Source organism: Amphiura filiformis, chromosome 12, assembly GCF_039555335.1.
Source record: "Amphiura filiformis chromosome 12, Afil_fr2py, whole genome shotgun sequence".
NCBI lineage: Eukaryota > Metazoa > Echinodermata > Ophiuroidea > Amphilepidida > Amphiuridae > Amphiura > Amphiura filiformis.
In genome coordinates, this window is record NC_092639.1 from 48784290 (window position 1) to 48806247 (window position 21958).

The 21958-nt window shown below is 35.6% G+C and overlaps 1 protein-coding gene across 4 annotated transcripts in view; it reads right to left on the reverse strand.

Moving 5' to 3' along the window:
• LOC140166326 (uncharacterized) overlaps positions 1-21958 on the reverse strand; it is a 136891-nt gene that overhangs the window by 113187 nt on the left and 1746 nt on the right. The gene's annotated exons all lie outside the window — the stretch shown is intronic.

The following is a 21958-nucleotide window of genomic DNA, read 5'->3' on the forward strand; positions in this document are numbered from 1 at the left end:
AAGATGCACGGAGGACTGCGAAACGTTGTTAATCCTATTTTCAATTTCATGCATTGACAATCTAATTAGCGAAAAGAAATTCAATTTGAAATTGTGCGCATTTTCAAGTATACTGACATAGGCCTATAGGCCCTACGTCTACGTAGCAGAAAAAAAAAAGTGAGTATCCCTATGTAACACAGAATAAACACACAAATGTTTTAATGGGTTGTAATGAGAAGTATACTTTAGGTAGGGGAGAGCGGGGAGTGTTCGCCCTAGGGGTAGGTTCGCCCACCCCTTGTTTCTCAGCACTACGGCTATCGGGGAATTTGGTGATGGCAAAATTAGGTGACAAAGGTCATTATAAACTTCTCATATTAGCTACGTGATATATAGGGACGTGTTCATCGAACTGCAGCCAAAACAAAAAATTTACACCAAAACGTAACTTTTTCTTGCATTAATAATGTTGTATTATCATTGATACATAAATACAGATGGTTTTAATGGAAATCTGTATTGGGAACATATGGGATTTGTCAAAGATTAAATGCAGTTATAAACTCCTTATTCGATTTGTATTTTGCATACCCTTAAGAAAATACAAAAATGTGCACAAGGGGCACGTTCGCCCTTTTGAGGATGGGGCATGTTCGCCCCGGATCTTCCCCCGGGCGGACTTACCCCAAACTGGATGGCGGCCCTGCCCCATACGCGGATTATGCAAAATATTGATAATTATACCATTAAACAAGGTAAAACAACTGAAAAGCATGTTTTTAAAGTTATGTGGTATCAGTATTGCTCATACCACAGGAGTATTACCTAAACCATAATGTCCCCGAAGTAGTAAAGATGATACGTTTAAACTCACTTTGGACCCCTACATTTTACCCTGACCCGATCCCTGCAACACATTTAGTGACTCCCCAGAAGAGAATGAATGCCCTGTATACCCTTGCTAAATGTTTGCATTGAATATGTTATTGTTATGCAATGTTTAAACCTTTTTTTTTTTTAGGGTGAACTTACCCCACCATCTGGGCTAACCTGCCCCAATATGGGGCAAGTTCGCCACTTTGCAAAACTTTTTTGTTTGCTCTATCCTGTTGCTATTGTAAGCCCTATAGTTCTGGGATTGTGGCCGTATATGGCTAAGACATAGGGCTTTCACATGGGTTAATCAGGTCATCCCTAACCTTAAAATTGACATCGCTAGGCTGGTCAGAAAAAAATAGGGCGAACACTCCCCGCTCTCCCCTACAGTCTGACAATGTTCATTTATAAACACATTAATGCTTGCAAATACGAATGTAACATGTTTTAAACACACAAACGCATTAAAATATGTTTAAAACATCGCTTAACACGTTCGGGTGTTAGCAATATTAACACTTTAACATGTCAGTTAATCCAGTGGCGTGGCGTCATAGGGGCACGGGGGTGACACGTGCCCCAATCGATCTGAAATGTTTAAAATCCCACAGGAAAATGGCGAAAAACGGCTTGTGCCCCAAATCAGACCCGTGCCCCCAATCATGGTCGGTGCCCCGAATAAAAAAAATTAATAAAATGTTATACTATAGGCCTATAATAATATATATAGTACAGATTTTCACACAATGAAATGGACACGAAATGGGCAGGGACGTAACCAGACCTGACCTTCCGGGGGGGCAAGATTGAAAAATTTCCCAATTGTTGACCAAAAGTCGCGAGCGGCTTGCCGCGAAGCGTTAAACGGGTGGGGTCCAGGGGCCGCCTTAGGGGCCCTGGTGGGGTCCAGGCGGGGTCAAGGGGCGGAGCCCCTGAAGCTCCTGGTTTTTGCATATTAGAAGCTAAAAATCGAGTGTTTCAGAGTACAAATTTCAAATTCTCTTTCTTTCCCTTTTCTCTTCTCCCTTCCTTTTCTCTTCTCCTTCCCCTTTTTCCCTCTTTTTTCTTTTCCTTTCTTTCTTCCTCTTTTTCCCCTTTTTTCTTCTCCTTCCCTTTTCTTCCCTCTTTTCTCTCCTTCCCCTTTTCCCTTCCCAATTTTTTGCTCTTCTTCCCAGTTTTTTGTGTCCGGGGGCAGCTTGTCCCCGCCACCCCACTGGTTACGCCACTGGAAATGGGTCTAATTAAACAGGTTGTGATGTGAAAGGATATTTTTATAAGTCGACTGCAAAATATGCTTAGCTATTTAATTTGTGGATGTTGTTTTGACTGTGTTCATTCGGTTTTTAGTCTTATACGATACATATTATACAATTAAAAATACGAAGATTTAAAAAAAGTCCTATCGTAAGAAGAAGTAGCATTAACGTAAAGGAAGAGTTTCATTATATTTTTACACAGCCGTGACGTTAGTCACGGCTGTGTCTTTTTTCTTACAGGTTCTTCTTTCTTTCTGTCAACCATTACATTTGCTCTAGCACTCACATGCTTACATCGATTTTGACCTAACTTGGTCACAATGATCATTGACCGTGCCCCTACATGTCACATGAAACTTGTGGGGTCAAAGGTCACGAGGGGTCAAACACGTGATTTCAACTAAAAATGCATCTTCTCCCACAACTTAAGTATGACAGTGACGCCACTTGCACACATGAATTGGTATTACCCAGTGTCTATGTGATGTACACAGATTTGGGGTCAAAGGTCATTAAGGGGTCACTTCCGGTATAAACCGAAATACCTTCAAAAAATTTTATTAGCTAAACAAAACATAAGACAGTAACGGTATGTTCACACATGAATTGTTCTTACCCACTTTATATGTGGTATTTTTTAAATTTGGGTCAAAGGTCATTAAGGGGTCACTTCCGGTATAAAACGAAATACCTTTAAAATGCATCTTCTCCCACAAATTACGTGAGGACAGTGACGCCACTTGCACACATGAATTGTTATTACCCAGTGTCTATGTGGTGTACACAGATTTGGGGTCAAAGGTCATTAAGGGGTCACTTCCGTATAAAACGAAATAACTTCAAAAATTTTATTAGCTAAACAAATCATAGGACAGTAACGGTATGTTCACACATGAATTGTTCTTGCCCACTTTATATGTGGTATTTTTTTAATTTGGGTCAAAGGTCATTAAGGGGTCACTTCCGGTATAAAACGAAATACCTTTAAAATGTCTTCTCCGACAAATTACGTAGGACAGTGACGCCACTTACACACATGAATTGTTATTACCCAGTGTCTATAGGGTGTACACAGATTTGGGGTTAAATGTCATTAAGGGGTCACTTCCGGTATAAAACGAAATACCTTCAAAAATTTCTATTAGCTAAACAAAACATAGGACAGTAACGGTATGTTCACACATGAATTGTGATTACCCAGTGTATATGTGATATTTTTTAATTTTGGGTCAAAGGTCATTAAGGGGTCACTTCCGGTATAAAACGAAATACCTTTAAAATGCATCTTCACCCACAAATTACGTAGGACAGTGACGCCACTTGCACACATGCATTGTCATTACCCAGTGTCTACGTGGTGTACACAGATTTGGGGTCAAAGGTCATTAAAGGGTCACTTCCGGTATAAAACGAAATACCTTCAAAAATATTTTTTACCTAAACAAAACATTGGACAGTAACGGTATGTTCACACATGAATTGTGGTTATCCAGTGTATCTCTGGTGTTTTTTTTATTTGGGATTAAAGGTCATTTAGGGGTCACTTCCATTCTAAAACGAAATTCCTTCTAAATGCCTCTTCTGCCACAAATAACATGGTAAAGTGATGCCACATGCACACATACATTGACATTAGCCAATGTCTATGGGGTTTTCATATATTTTGGGGTCAAAGGTCATTAAGGGGTCACAACACGGCTGTGTTCGTGGTCTTAGACCACAGCTAAGTCTAGTTATAATTATGATTAACTACACTGAGCTTGATTGAACTATGGGACATACATCACTTTATGGTTTCTGAACTAAACCGGGAAAAATGCTTTTGAATATTATAATAAGTTATAATTCATTTTCTTTTTTACTAGGCCTATGCAAACGGCAATTTTAAACAATACTTAAAAATATGTTTTCCCTTCACAATTAATATAGCAACGTGCTTGTTTGAACAATGTTGACGATACATGTAGTCCTATCTAATGTTCAATATAAACACGATAAATAGCATTTTTATATTTGAACCATTGTAAAATATTTAAGAAGTTCTGGCTTTGATTCTGCACTTTGCGAATTCGATTGAACATTTTTCCATTTTGTTTCCGCATATATGAATTTGTATTTCCAAATAGGCTCTGAATTCAAGGCCACGTGAATTTGGCTGCACAATATGCGAAATTTGCTGCACAATGTGCGAAATTGGGTGCACTATTTAGAATTTTGAATGCGTATTAATGAAATAGATTGCACATTTGCTCAATTGAAATCGAGAATGTAAGCGCTCATTCAATTTCGCGAAAAGGAATGAAACTTATACTAAACTGAACGCCCAAAGTTTGAAATTGGACGGGAAAACCTATAATTACAGTAACTCAATTGTCAAAAATGCCTCCTTTGGCCCCCATGGACCAGATCGTGTCACATATAAATATAAAAAATGTACTTATCTCCTGGATTCATTGACATATAGAAAGCTTAACAAATTTTCATGTTAAAAATGCACATTGCCCTGTAAATGAATTACTTAAAACCACATTAATTCAAATTGCTATAGAGAACTGATGTTCATTGTCCCTTGAGCATAAGGTCTATAGCAATTAGCAACTGGCCTCTAGCACTTTACTAGCTTAGCCAACACCACAGATCCTGGCCAACACCCACAGCACCATATCCCCCATGGTTGCATAGATATGAGGAAACAAAAGTACATTTTGTTCCCCCTTTCCCACTTTGACCACAGGCCTTTTTTGTTCTTTAAACACACTATACTTGAGACAGGCTATACCACGAGAACTGCTCAAAACCCAGTGACCGCTCCACTCAAGATTTCTCGGGTGGAGCGGTCACTAGGTTTCTTGGAGTATATTGCGTGCGCATGTCTCGGAGTATAGCGTGTTAAAAAAAATTGCCCTCTGTGGTGAGGCTACTTTTCAATCGATCCTTCATCTGATTATTTCATGTACGCTAATCCTAACCCTTAGTCATAATCATAAACCTAATCCTAACCCTAGACTAACCCTATGTAAAATTACATCATGCTACTTTTCTCTCCTTCCCTCTCCTTTCCAATTACTTCCATGATATCTCCCACCTTTTAATCTATTTCCTACCATTCCAGTTTCAGCTCAATTTTGATCTCATCTCTATGCATTTACAACCACACAAAAACCCGATTTGCAATTTGCTCCATGACACGTCTGGATGCCATACTCCTTCAGAAACTGACTTCCCATTCACATGCAAGAAAATCCTCAAAAGATGATACAAAGCATAGAAATATGAATTGAAATGTCTAAAAACCCAGTAAAATCATGTTAGACTTACTTACCAAATATTGGATATTTCCGCTTAGAAATAGTCCTTCACAAGGTAAAGTTTTCCAAAAGCTTAGTCCCAAAATGTATAAATAAATCACAGCAAGGATATATATCCACTGACTTTATATCCACAAATTATCCTGTTTTCTTCTCACAATTCCAAAATTGCTTCCTCTCTACGCAAAATTATCCTTCCAGTTAATATGTTTATCACCGCTGATCACATTATCCACATTGAAAATTCTAGATAAGTATGACTGACACAAGCTCCAACTGGATATAGCTTCGTAATTCTGTGCACACACACACTCACTGCTGCACTGCATATAGAAACACTGTCGCCGTCGCTGTCGTCGCCGTGGAAATAAAACTCCATGGGCATTGGCCCGTTGGCAGGTCAGCACAGGGTACCTTACGGCAGTCTCAGATGACACCTAATGCATGTCTATCATCGGTCGGATGTTTTCCCAACTTCTTTGCAAGCCACTATTCCTTGTTATTCTTTGCTATTTCACTGTTCAAATACCTTGAATCAACTAAAAAAGCATTACTCAGGATTTGGTTATTATTCTGGCCAGATATTGTACCTTTTTTGTACAATAGAACAAAATAGACATCTCCAAAGGTTGCTGGGTAAGTTGTCACGATCCTAGCTTTGCTTGGTTAGAAACGCATCCTCTTAGGAATATCCGCTGGACCTTTTGGTGTCATTCCAAACAATTTCACTAACTTTATTTTAAACAAAAACCTGTTTTATCAACGCTAGAAAATTCCACAAGATGGATGTCATGGTAACCACATAAAAAAAGGTGGCATTGGTCATTGATAGAACAAAATTAGTCAGCAAATATTATTTTAAGTAATAAGAGAATCATGGGCTTTTTTTTTTTCATCATGTCCAAAAATGAAACTTTTATTTGAAGTAAGCTTACCTGCCTGGTTTTACGTTGAGAGGCAATATGGGCCAAATCTCTGTGGAGCACATCTTATGGGACATTATTTTTCTGACGTAGTGTGCAAACTAGTAGTGAAGCCATTCTTTTTGCTGTCTTTGTAGTTGGAATTGGGCTATTCCACTTAAAATTCATACACCCTGTGTAAGACATGACCTTAATCTTCCACACAAGGAGTGTGCATGATTTTCAAATTGGGTTTACATGTACCTGAATCAATGACTCCATTTGAAATCTACACCTTCTGTGTGGGCGATTATGGTCATGACTTAGATAAGGGGTGTATGGATTTCAACTGGAATAGCCAATTGTTCAGGGTTGGGCTATTCCATTTGAATTTCATACCCCCCTGGAAGATATGACCTTAATCTTCCACACAAGGAGTGTGCATGAATTTCAAATGGGGTTACCTGAATGAGTGACTCCATTTGAAATCTACACCTTCTGTGTGACTTCGATAGGAGATGTATGGATATCAACTGGAACAGCCAATTTGTTCAAATGCAGGCCAGTAAGGCCACAATTTAATCTTGGCAAGTTCTTGATAATTGAGTAATTTTAGATCTTGACAAAGACTGGCTAGCTTTTTTTTATTATTATTATACAGGTGTTACTTTGCAACGAAATATTGTACGATATTGAGGCTTGTTGGGTTTTAATAATATAAGCAACCAAATTTGTAACATAGGATACACTGTGAGCCAGAATTGTTCATTTTCAACGGCACAGTTCTATTTTGAAATTGAAAAAAATTGACCTTGAAGTTTTGGGGTACGAATTTTTGTACCCAACATATTCAAACGTCATTCAACAGATGTACAAACATATTGGGGTTAAAGAATTATTATGTCCCTCATCTCCAATGGCACACTTCTGTAACCTCCATGTAGTAATCATATGTGAAAGTTTGACCTAAAGTTATTGGGTATGAGTTTTTATACTCAACATATTCAAAGGTCATTCAATAGATGTACATACAATCATATTGGGGTTAAAGAACTTTGAGACAAAGCCTTCTGACTATGAGCCAAAATGGTATCATCTCCAACGGCTCAGGAGTCAGTTCTATAACCTCCATGTAGTAATCAGAACTCAAATTTTGACCTAAACATGCTAAGTTGTTGGGTATGGGTTTTTTATAGTAATTTGACTGTGGCTGATGAACTGTAACAATATCTTTCCATATTTGTACATCTTCTCAAGATTGTGCACTTTGTGGTTTTTGGTGGCTTTATACTGTTTTTCTTTATGTTTCGGATTACTGATTGAGAAAAAAAATTGTAGGTTTAGACCTACATACTATGCCACAAATGTTATACTATACTTCCTGTCAAATGGATGAACCTTCTACAGAATATATCAAAATTGAATGACAGACATCCCAGGCATCACACAGTATACCATCAAATTAGATTTAGGGGAGCATAGAAGTGAGACCAGAAAGAAAGTGAAACAAAATCTCTTCACAGAATAAAAGAAAATACAAACAAGAATATATAAAAAAGTTTTTGTTCCGCAGGAACTGTTGGTTCACTTACACCCTACCCTCTTGAACAGTACCTTAAAATATTTCTAGCATTTGAAAAGTTAGGAATCATAACAACCTAGATCAGTGAAGAGTCTATCTAAAATATTACTCAGTTTCTTGCACAGAGATGTATATGTTATTAGCTATTTGAAAAAGTGTACTGTGTGTGTGCAGTGTTAGTTGTGAAGAGTTGCTGACCTTGCATCCAAGAAATGAAACTATCGGAGCCAGTGATTGGCTCAGTTTTCTAACTAGTTTAAAACTGCTGGTTTCTTTGAAATGTTGTTGAATAAATGTATTAATGTATTGAAAAACACTACATAAGTACACAATGAATCATTTCTGCTTGTGTGAAACGATTAACATGGGTATAATTTGGCTGATTTTATCGAACTACTTCAGGTGTTGAAACATAATACTGCAGGAGTAAACCGTCTTTGCCGGCGATGCACTGGGCGTAATAATTGTAACTTACTAGTATAACAAACTTGTGTTAAATCTATCAGCTAGTGAACCTAGCCCAATTCATTGAACTTGATGACCTTACAGGCAAAACTTGCTGTATGCCTTAGTGTGTCAAGTTATTTTGAAGTGAAGGCAGCAATACATTGAAAATACTCCAGTTAAAAAAAACCATAAAGCTCTCCAGTAGTTCTCATGACCTATATATTTACCCATAGCTAGATAGGTACCAAGTGAAATAATATTGCTGTTTATTAATTTTAATGTATTATTTACAAAATGCAATACTGACTGAAGATCTAATATCTTGTACAAAATAATGATATCATATTTATATTAAACATAACTTGCATAAGGACAATGTGATAGTTGCAATTAAAATGTGAACATTTTGCACATGATTAGATAGATGCCTTTCTATCACTATGGCTATTATAGATATTGCACTCATAGAGCATTTGTTGGGAAATTGTTGGGCTATTGTTGACATAGATAGCATACATTTAAATACATTTGTAAACCTGAAAGGTGAGAATCTGTTCACCTGTCTTTTGTCAATTTAATAGGAGAGCAAGTTGAAAACTGGGCTCAATTGGGAGTGCAAACTGCGTGTTATACCATGTGTGCATAATTTTACATGAGCAAATGTAAAAAGAAACCAACAATTTTTAAACTACTTAAAAAAGTGAGCCAAGCACTGGTTCCAATAGTTTCATTTCTCGGAATAATAATCAGTGACTCTCCACAACTAATGCTGCACACACTAGCAGCAAATGAAACAAAATATTTCATGTGATTTAAAAAATACTCATCATCATCAGTCGGCTGCGGAGCAGGCGACTACAAGCTTTATCCAATTACTGCGATCTATTAGAAATACTACTACCTGTATATATAATATATATAGTTAGGGGCTGTGCAATACTTATGAGCCCTGGGGAGGGTAAAATTGGGGGGCAAGAAATTCATGGGCGCCTTTTTAATAAAACGCTCTAAAAGGCTTAAGGAAACAGTACGGAAACGCTTAAATATGCAAATTTTCCTGCTCGCTGCGTTCGCAACATACATCTAGACCATTTAAGGTTTGCAATTTGGAATCCCAAAAATTTGGCATGTTCAAGGGGGGCAATTTTTGGCCGGCCGAGAGGGGGGGAAGTGATTTTTGGCGAGCGGTTTGGAAATTTTACCCCCCCCCCCGGGGGTCATAATTATTGCACAGCCCCTTAGTTAGCGCCCTCCACTGATGCTTTGCATCAAAGTGTTCTTGTATAGTACTGGATGGACTGGAGTATTGTATATTATATTACAAAATGATTGAAATTCACTGCCATTTATTTTCAATACCAGTAGGCCATTTGCGGAACGTTGTCCTTTTTAAGGACTCTTCTTGTTTACAAGCACTTGCAAAATACTTTAAAGGAACACTCAGAGATATTTGTGTAGGTGGTTGGCTGATTTTTTTTTAAATCTCATTTTGACATAAAACACCAAAGGAAAGTTACAACAACCTGTTAATTTTTGAAGAAGGAAAACGTTTGACCAGTGTTGCATGGGATCCTATGATTTTTTCACCAGTCCTTCCATGTTAGTGTTATACTGTTAAGTTTAATAGTGTGCAATAATTCCAAGCTATGTTGTGTGAAAATAATGTTTACTTGTTAGATGCTTTAATTCCCAGGTGCAATTACAGCCCATTTTGTATATGCCAAAACCCAACCCCTCAAAAAATACACCTCATTTTTTGACCCCAAAATTCCCATTTGCGAGCATAGCGAGTGAAAAGAGTCTACTATTTTCAAAATTTTGAAAAAAAAGGTCAATTTGTGCAAAATCTGCCCCAAGTAAATCCTGGTTACAGGCCATGTACTAATATACCAGCAGTTACTTTTTAGCAGTTACTAAGGAATAACATAAATACATTCACATAATACATCTTTAGACTTTGATTTGAATAATTTGCAGTTCTGTAAAAAGTGTATTATAAATGAATTAATCCAAAAGCAAAACCAAACCACAGATGTCAGTCAATACCATCTTGTTTTACTAATTGATTAGTTCCTGAATGGCTTTACTGACCTTACCTGAAGATAGTCACACTTTATCATGCGGCAGATATCTGGCAAGAATTCAAACCTAAATCAGCCGACATCTTCTTGCTGATTGAAATATTGCTCATCTTCATGTTCACACTATTTATTACTCTACTATTTATTAAAGGCACCATCAGTGTCCATAGGCTTAACCAGCAAACACAAAAATGTTCTTAAAGAGGAAGCCATGCCAGAGCAGTTCTTCTGGGGTGACCCAAACCTGCCTGGTTGTCAAATTAATCAGTGACAAGGTTATCTCTGAATTTGACAGGGGCTAATTGATGTTTTATAAATTTTTAATGTTATTGCATCAATTAGCACCTCTTAAATTCAGAGATAACCTTGTCACTGGTTAATTTGATAACCAGGCAGGTTTGGTTCACCCCAGAACTGTTCTGGCAGGGCTTTCTTTTTAAATGTTTATTCAAAACGTTTTAATAACATTTAAATGCCTGGTTATATAAAGATCATGAATACATTTTGAAAACGTTATTGTAAAATATTCTGGGCAACATGCACATATTTTGAGGGGGGCTTTAAAGCAGGGCTGCAAAAATGAAGGGGCGGTGGAAGATAAAGGGGTGGCATCAGGGTCTTAGCTTGAAATTGAGAGTTGCCCGTCATTTGAATAAAATTGCCTGTCCTAATTTAACCTTTAAAACATTTATCAGACATCTATAGCCCATTGGGGGTTCAAAAATGTGCTGATATGGCCTTTTCCTACAAATTTGGTCTACTTAAAAGGTCAATTAGCTTCTCAAAACATAAAATTTATAATATACCATCTGTCAAAGGCATTAATTTTGCCCGTCCCAGGAGCAAACTCCCCATCTGAAATGACGGCCAGACGGGTGGCTAGCTAAGACCATGGGTGGCATGAAGAATAATTCAAGAACAAAGGGTGGGACTAATGGGGCAACAAGAAGAGTTATCAATGAAAAGGGGCAAAAATTATGGCAAACTAATGAAACCATACCTTTTTGACCGTCAACAGGGCAACAGCTTGAAGCGGTGTGGGTAAGGGGGGGGGGGGGTATTTTGGCCATTTAACTCGGAGTTATATAGGGGATATTGAAATTGCTCTGTTGACCAACAAACACAACACATTTGATGCAAAAAAATCCAAGTTTGAAAAAATCAATCAAATTCATTTAAAAAGATCATACACAACAGCTTTAATTATGTATACTTAACTTGCAGAGTATGTTGGCATGCCTAAACCTCTTCTTTCAAGCAGTCCACAAGCAGTGACATATCAAGCGGATCAGCTGCCCCCTGTGGGATTCTGGCTGCCATATTTCGAAATTTTAGACCTTTTGCCCATTTTTGTCAAATTTTTCCCCCTTTGTCCCTTCCCTCTGAAAAATCCTGGCTACACCAATCCTTATAAAGAATCAAATTGGTGATGATTTTATTTACATTTTTTCAAATTTAGCAAATACTGACAGTTCCTTTAATAATGCCCTTTCCAATTGGAAACATTCAATGAAACAACATAACATCATGACGAACATTACCTGTTGACAGAGAATGTACATTTGTCTGTCTGGTTTTACAATGACCCTTGACCCCAAAAGATCTAGGGGAAGGTCTCATGGGGGAAAAGGTGGTAAAAATATAATAACCTACATCATTATCAGAGTTGTTCAGGAGAAAGAAAAATCAGGAAAATTAATAAAATTTTCAATTTCCTTTAGTTCCCACACCTTCTTGAGATTTTTGCCAGTTGACGAGTGAATTCAGACCCAGAAGCCAATAAACGCCTTATTCAAATTTCTGCCTATAGTATAATATAATGCTAGATTTATTAGGCTAATGAAAGTTGATTCCATTTCCTGTAATCCACCTGCATTACCTTTTCATTTTGGCCAAAACTTTCATTATTTTCATAAAAAAGTCAATTATCTGAAAATTGAGATGAAAATAATCAAAATTGAAACTAAAATGTCTGACGTGCCCTGCTGAGTAATTGTATGGGTAGAAGATGTAGAAATAATAGAGATTTAAGGATTATACTTCATGTTTGGGGTGATTACAAAAATAGCCAATTTCTTTTCATTTTAATAGAAACAAATTCAATTTTTTACTCAATCTGTTGCAAGATGTCTGTAAAGATGATCTGAGCATTAATCCCTGTTTTGACACGGTCTTTCATCAACAATATAGGTAATAGCCATTAAGTACTGTATAAATGCCCGATTTTTTATTTAATTTTAAAAAGTAATAAAAATATAAAAGTGGAAAAAATGAATAATGAATAATGAAAAATTTGCCTTCTCAGAATCAACTTTTATTAGTCTTATTAATCGATACTCCACTTTAAAAATGCCAAGGTAGATAATTTGGAACCATCATCAAAAGAAGAATATATTTGTTAATTATTTTCTTTATACAGGGTGTCCCAGAATGATTTGTATCGTGTTTGCAAAAATAACTAAAAATAGAAGACGGGCAGTGTATCTATTTTTGATACCTGTATTATAATGTTGGACATGTCTCCTACTTATTCTGTTAATTTCAGCACGCTACCTTTATTTGTTTTGGCGTGGCATGGAATAATGTAAAATCGATGAAAAACCTGCTTTTCATTTTCAGCGCAAAAGACTCGCATACCCTTGAAAAATGGCACAACACACTTGATCAACTTATGGATCTTTTTATGTACATTTAATGTCAATCAAACAACTTTCATTCTTTAACTGATTCGTAACGTCATAAATAATAGATGGATATCGGATATTTAGTGGAAATATGAACGGGGCACAACTAAAATACCTGCATAACTTTTTCCAAATAACTTTGTGCTGAACGATTAGTAGTTTTACAGATTTTCAAAATAGGTTGCATTGTCAAAACTTAGAATTCACCATTTTTACGCAATCTTCTATAACGTCTACTAAAAACGTCCAATCCTTAAAATCTAAAAAATCTGAGAAAGCTAAATATATGTAAAACTTAAAATGCAAAACAATATGACCAATAAACATGCCCTTCATACCTAAAAAATTCCATCTTTTCCGGTATAGATCATTCTGGGACACCCTGTATTTTGATCAGTTATAATTTGCATTATATCTAAAATTGAGAAAATGGATATAATTTGTTTTTGTGAATCTGAAATTGACAGTTGTTTCTCTACATTGTTTATTTCACTACCTTGGATCGCTTTCATTTAATTAAACAATACACTGATGTTTTTAAAACTACAGATACTACAGGTACCTTGACTTTAAATGTGATTAAAAAGACAAGAAAATACAGAGGATCTATAACTTACAGCCTTGCAGACTATCAAATCAATCTGCTTATTTACAATTCAACTGCTCAGTGCCAGAAGTGGGTATGTGCAATAGCTGCCCTGTGAACATTTGGCAATACACACAGTATATTGTTACTCATCTACATGGCAGCCACACATGGCAGCTATTGCAATTACCCATTTTTGTCCTTGCAGACCATCAAATCAATCTGCTTATTTACAATTCAACTGCTCAGTGCCAGAAACGGGTAAATGCAATAGCTGCCCTGTGAACATTTGGCAATACACACAGTATATTGTTACTCATCTGCATGGCAGCTACATATGGCAGCTATTGCATTTACCCACTTCTGGCACTGAGCAGTTAACTCCCTTACTGTTATCACTCTCTACCTTTTATACAGTGAATGATTTCATTATTGATGAATTATGTCCATTTTAAATCTGTGAGGTTGGGAACCTCAGTTCAACTTCACACTATTTTTAACAGAATGGGATACAAAGTGGACTACGGTATTGAATTTTATTGCCTATCTTGTATTTGTTTGTTTATTTGTTTGTCTGTTTCCTTGGAAACTTGATATTAATTCTTTTGGGTGTTGGATGTTTTGTCTTCCCATGACATTTCATGTCTACATCTGCAAACTTGTGGGGATAGTATTGTGGGCTTTTATTATATTATTCAACAGTATCAAGCTGAAATTCAATAATGTTTAATATAAAACAGCAAACACAAAAATATGACGCCACTTTTTCACTGGTTTATCATGAAATTATTTGTTTTCCCTATTATCATTATCTGTTACATTTCTCATTTAATAGGCATATTAAATGAAGAAGAACAAAATTTCAGTTTTTAAATATACAAGATTATTGAAGAATTGTGCGAGTGCCCCGCAAACACAAAATGTTTTTGACAATGCCAGTAAACGTTGGATTATATGAAAGATTTTCATAATGTTCAAAGACATATTTTGAAACCTTCCTACAAAATATTTTAACATAATGTTATATTTAAATGTTTAAATGTTGACAAAATATTTGGCAAAACATATTTGCAAAAATATTTACAAACAATAACATTTTAGAAAGGTTGATGTGTTTTCATACAGAACTTTTTAAAACATTTTCATGGCCTTTGTAAAACCCGACATTTAATGTTATTAAAACTTTTTTGACCAAAACCAAAACCCAATAACCTGTTAAAAACATTTTAAAAACATTTTGTGTTTGCTGGGGAATAAGTCCTTCAAACAACATTACATGCAAAAAGTATTTTATCATATTCTGACATTCTGTTCATGTTTTTCCGTCTTTTGAGAGTATCCATGAAAGTAGGTCTCCTTCTTTTCCCAAACATTAATGCCAACATTTAAGCCCCTAGACTTGTCTTTTCATCATGCCTCAGGTGCTGACCTTTTGCCAAAAACCAAAAAATGAAAATGAAAGAATGAGAGCTGTAATCACAGGAAATCGCATGAAAAATATGCCTATTGACATGCAATGAGTGAAATATGAAAAGATTATCATCATTGCTCTCCCTCAGCCTGTTTTGTTGTAAGTCACAAAATAGGTCTGTAGACTTTATTACAGGTCATTTTGTAAGGCACTTTATACATGTACTATGTGCATGAGAAAATAATGACACAAAGCATCTCCTAAATTTTACCCCTTTGAGATGGAAAGTAATGAAGATCTAAGATTTTGAGAAGTCACCAATATATTGCTCAACTGGTCATTGGTTTGAAATACTAGGTTAAAATTTCTTGACTAATTTTTGCTGGAAAATGTGTGATGTACATCCCCTGTTTGGCCTGATTCAGATCAAAATACTAAATTTGACCCATTTTAGCATTAAAGGAGGATTTCGTGATCCTAGCATCCTCTTTTTATGACATTTTTCAGTAGATATTCACGAAAAAAGCTTATTTCCAAAATGTCAGTTGATTCCGATTTTATGCGTTATGAGTTATGCATGATTATGTGTATTACACTGCTCCATAGACAATGTGTTGTAATTTCGCTCTGGTGCACCAGAACGAAATTCAAATTTGGCGATATTTTTTGCTAAACAAATTAATCTGCAAGAAATATTTGGTACATAAACATGATGTAGCCAGAGGTATCCAGTGGTGTAAAAATCTCAACTTTTTTTGGGAAAAGTGGGGGGATGAGGCTGTAGATCACGAAATGCCCTTTAAACTGAAAATGTCATTATTTGATTATTATATCTAAAGGGTATGCCTACTCATTGATATTTCTCAATATGTGGCTGCACTGAGTGCATGTAGACATGATGATAATTCAAAAGTAGCTGTTGAAAACTGAAATTTATAATTTATATCAAAACCTGAACTTGAACCATGTACACCCTGACTTTTAAAATGTTTAGATAAGCAAATGGGTAATATTGTAAACATTGTGTAATGCCTTTAATATAACAAGGTGATGTAAGATTCATTATACAGTAGTGTGGATCTCTACATCATTTGGGGGGGGGGGTCAAATATTTTACATGTCCAGTAGCGTATCGGGATTAGTTGTCCGAGTGCTCCAAAATTTGAATTTAATAGCATTTTAGCCAAAAAATTAAGTTGCAAAAACATTTATTTTTTCTGAAAGTGTCAGCTATAAATGTACATGTGTACATGTGCAAAATATAGTGTATTCATTGCATCTTTATGAGAAATATGACCGATCAGGCAAACAAGAGTACCAAATCTGAAAATTTTAATTTGGGAATTTTGATTTTGTGAGAAAAATCTGTTCAATGGCCAAATGTTTATTTTATACTTCCATGAAAGTTGTATGCAACCTATTATAAAATATAACCTTTCGGGATTTTAAATTCACAAACATTTGCAATGTCACCAATTCAAAATTACAACTCTGTATCTCATGACATAAGGCTGGAACATAAAAAAGTACATTTTTATGACCATTTTGACATTCAAGATGGCAGCAGGCGGCGGATGACATGATCGAGCCGGCAACTTGTGAAACCGCCCGGCCGTATGGCATTTTCCAATATACTCGTTAGTTTTGTGGGGTTCATTATCGAGCCGCAACGGTTTTGGCTTGTGTTTATATTATTTATCAACATAGGCCTATTTGCTTGTGATATTTCAAGCGTTTTAAAATTTCAAAATAATCCCATTCAATTACACGGTTGACGATGAAAATTTACTGAATTTAGAGAATGCAATGCGGCCACCACCTGATGGCAGCCAATTGACAATAGTTTAGTGCCGAGTTACACTGCAAAATGAAGGTATGGAAAAAATGAAAAATATTTATAACAATTTAGATGTTAAATCATCCCATATATGACACAAAAACATCTTCAGCAACATTATCCTCATTTTACTTGAGAAGAATAAAATTGCATTGCACAAATTATGTATGTGCATAATAATAGAGCTTTATTTTGTAAAATTTTCTGCCAGGATTTTCTGCAATTGTAATTTCCTCCTTGCCTACAAGGTAAAATATGTGTTGAAGGTTGTTAGTAAGGTGCAGACTACTGTTCTTTATTAAAATATACAAGAGTTTAATACAAGGTGTTTTTTGTGTGATGAATTGGAAAAAATACGAAAGCAAAGGTTGGCAAGGGTCTTGAGCAATTTGTACTTAACATGCTGAAGTTCAAGGCAGGACAAATGTACTGAGTACTTAAGGTTTAAAAATATTATTGTGTACATTATTTTTTAATGTTTGATTTCTGTCACAATTCCAATATATTTTATCATATTTAAATCAGAAAATACATTTTCTCCTGAAACAACTTTTTTACACGGCCCCCATCCATATTTGTTTCAAGTTTTCATTTTGTAGCTGGCAAAATAAGAGGTTAATGAACTTCATCTGTATAATTCATCTGAACCTTTGCAAGACATTTTTTTCTTAAATGTTTGATTTCTTTACTAATGCTGCACCATCATTTTTACATCATAAAACCAGCTTTCAACAGCTTATTTGCTATAATAACACACACTTTATCCAATAGATTTAAACACAAATTACCCCTTTTCCTTCCACTTATTATCGATTTCCATTTTCTCCTTCCATTATATACAATAAATGTTGCTGTTAATTTGAATAGTCCCCATCTGGGAATCGACTAGGTAAGCTTTGTTACCGTGGCAACAGTCAAGTTCAAGAATAATCTTTTTTTACATGCATTCAGGACTGTCCAAGCTTGTCAGCAATATACATAGTGTCCCAGGGATTGGATTGTTTTCAGACATCACAGAATAATGTCACCTGATGCAGACATTTATGCAAATTTCACTCGCATAATTTTGTATGAAGATACGGACACTGTTGAATTATTTATGGGATGTTCTTCAATAATGCACTATTCATGTACCCCCATCTTGGGAAGTGTGGGGGCACTGGTGGGGTTGTGAGTCGGGATTACATAGGGAGTAGGGGTAGTACTAGATTTTTTCAAACAAGGGGTCAAAAATTTTGAAATTTAAAAAAAACTATGAATCCAAAACAATAGAAATAAAGGGTTCTAATGACTCTTTAGCAGCCTCTAAATGGAAATTTTGTGTGCCAAAAGCTAAAAGAATGCACTTTATGACCCCATGGCGCAAGTTAGCGCTACCCCTGATAGGGAGTAACAAGTTGGTGTGTCCCAGGGGTGTAGGGGGGGGGGGCATGCAAAAAATCTTGCTTTAAAAGAATAGATTATGAAAATATGAAGCTTCAAAGGAAAATGTACTATAGTATGCTCTGTAATGCTATTCTAGTATTGTATGTTATAATGTGCTATGCTATGTTATGCTATGTTATGCTATGCTATGCTATGTTGTGCTATGCTATGCTATTATGCCATGGCAAAATATGACATGCTACATGTATATGCTAAAGCTATACGAAATAGCCAAATAGTTAACAAAAACTCTATGCTATGAGCCCCCAGCAATTGTTCACAAATTTTCAATGTAAAATAGTTTGTATTAGAAATGACTTCTATGATGATATTCAAATTAATCATTTAATGCCCTGTCAATTTTGTCAAAATGCCCAGACAGAAAAAGAAATCTTTAGGCATATCCACCTTTAACACCTTACTATTCAACATTTTGTTTAGGTCGATCTGATTTGCATCACGATGTAGCAGAAATTTGACGGCATTGATCATGGTTGATGTAATAGCCAGGATATAACAATTTCCATGTAGACAACCCATGTGAATGTGTGACTGCAAATCAAGGCACCTGCCTGCCTGTCAAAAGTGTCTACAAGAAACCCTTTAAAAGGGACAACTTGCAAACACTTCCATTAATATTTCCAGCTTGGTTTCCTTTTATTTGAAAACCTTCTAACATCTTGTATTTTCAGTGATTTTTTTTTTTTTTTTTTAAAGTTTGAAAATAATGCTTTGGTTTTAAATTATTCAACTTGAAAGTGAAAGTCACAAAAATTCATTTTGAAGGGACAAGATAATTTGCAAAATGCATTTCACAATATTACTTAAAATATTATGAACATTTATTTTGCAAGCATAATCTGCATGCAAAGTGAGCATGTTTGCAGCCCATTAGTAAGAATTTGTAATATTATACTTTGATCAACTTTGAAGTTGGAAGTAGTTATCATGAATGTCATTTATGAAAATGAAATCGTCAAAATGGGTTTGGTTTGTTTGTTTTTATGTTGTGTGTTTTAGAATATCATATTAATTAAAAGATCAAAAGTTATAATGCTTTAAAATGTAAACATATTCTTTCAAGCTTAATAAGCAGAACGTCCAAACCAAATCAAATAATATTACCAAATTCATGGCTCTAAGTTGTTGTATTTTATATAGGGGCCTAATTACTGAAAATGTTAGACATTTGAAACTCCCAGGTAAACTAGCAATAAATTTAATTCAAGAAAAACGATAAACAATCCTCTAAAAAGTATCTTGTCTCATCTCAGTTGTCGACCCAACCCAAGGTCATCATTCACTTAGAAAACCACCTGAATTCAACCATGCATACTAATAAATAAGATGCTCTGAGCCCAAAGAAGATATCTTACACTTCCCACAATGCATTTCTTCCATTTCAATTTTCTGTACTGATTTGCTATCTAGTGCAACATGGGTCAATTGTGAAAAAATGAACCTCACATCCAGATATTGCAAAATATGTTTATAATTATTTCTTGACCATTTATTGACCATCAACCACAGTCTTTTCTCAACACGAAAACCAAGGGAACCGGTCCGGTACTAAGTAATGGGGGGACATTGATGTAATGAGGTGATGTATCATGTTGCAAAGGATTCTGGGAAAGGTAAGATATCTTCTCTAGTTATAGTGTTTACTGGGAAGACACTGAACCAACCACTGCTCTGAGCCTCTGATGTAGATAAGATTGGCAATTTACAAGTCCATCTATATTGAGATGTAAAACATACCGTATAAGTCAATATTTTCGCGAGAAGAAATTTCTGCGAATTTAGGGATTTTGCACATTGCGCAAGATTTTAATTTCACAGCATGCATCAACACTATAATTCAACTCTATTACAAAAGGTTATTTTTGTGAGTTTTCATTTTCTTGTTTTTGTCTTTACTCTCAAAATTTGCAAAAATATAAATCTTGCGAAAATTTTTACTTTTAGAGTACATGCAGCTTCAGAGGATGATTTAAACACTTCCCAGCAAGTCTTGCGGTTAGCACAGCTGTGTGAGTGAACACACACCATTGCCGCCCACTGCATACACACGTGCATGGTTAAATTTGAATTTGGACAGATATATTTACAATAAAAACACCTTCTAAAGGTTGGTCGATTTCACATTTTATGTTATCTACAGAAGGTGTGGATTATCCTTCATGCATACATTACTTTAGATCTGAAATCGACCAACTAATAATGACACACGGGCAATTCTAAAACAACATCTTTTGCACAGAGTTCAATGGGATTTGAAAAGTAAAGTGGCAGTTGAAACTCAAGTGATAACACTTTTACAGTGCATGATGGGGCTTCCTTAAATCATCCTCTGATGCAGCTTTCTCCACAACCAACCAGTGAACTAGGAATGTTTGTACTTTATTTTTTCTCCTTATTCTGAGTCATTATATGGGTTGGAATTTTCAACTTTTAAGAATTGAAAATGTGAAACAAAATAAGTGAAGGTTATCCAAATTTGTCAGTAGAAATTTCATCAGGTCATCAATACCTGTCGCTGGATAATGCCATTTCTTTTCTTTTTTTTTTATACAAAATATATCTTGTGTTCATCTGTCTCTCTGTCTCTCTCTCTCTCTATCCTCTCTCTCTCTCTATCTATCTATCTCTCTCCCGGGCTCTCTCCCTCTCCTATCCTATGAATGTCTACCCTATGAATGTCCAGTTCGGTAAGACCTCTCTATTTCTGCTCCCCCTTTCTCGCTCTCTCCCTCTCTCTTTCTCTTATTTTCAGGGTTCAAGGTTATTTTAAACAAATCATTAAGTGCAAATATCCATTTTGCAGTTTATTGACATTTGATTTATATTGAAAACATTTGCTAAAGGTTAGACAAGATTGCCAGAAAATGTTTAAATGTCCAGTTATAATATAAAGGATCTCAGCATTCATATTTGAAAGCTTACTGCAAAATAAATTTCTAATATGTATTATAACTTGTTGCGATATCATTTTAAAAATGATGAATTGTATTTAGTAGTGTTGTTTTTCCTTTCAAACATTTTACATTTAAAACATTTGTTTTGTTTTGAGGCAAAACCCCCAAAATTACGTAAATTCCTACTTTTTGTGGCAATTTTTGCCCCCCTGAAATTCAGTAATAGCAACGTCACACCAAAAACGAATCAACCTATTTCCATGAAAGTCACAGAATAAATAGGAGACATATTTGTCATTGTATTGCACTTATTAAAATTAGATACACTGTTGACTATATATTTTTGATATTTTCTTCAAACATGGTATAAATCATTCTGGGACACCCTGTATGGTACAGGTATACCATACATTTTCCTGTGGGGCAACAACATCTCCAACAACCTGTACCAGGTTGAATCTGTATAAAAAAGAAGCCACACCCTTGACACACTTTCAAGAAACAACTATGTAAATTCAACAATATTGTTCTGTCTGCACAACAGCCCTCGAATGAACCCACGGCACCATGGCATTTTGCCGTGGATGCCCAATCCCACTGCCGTAATGCCCTCAAAATATGTCCTTTACCCAAGGCAGTCACTTGCCTTGCCCTCTAATGAAGTTG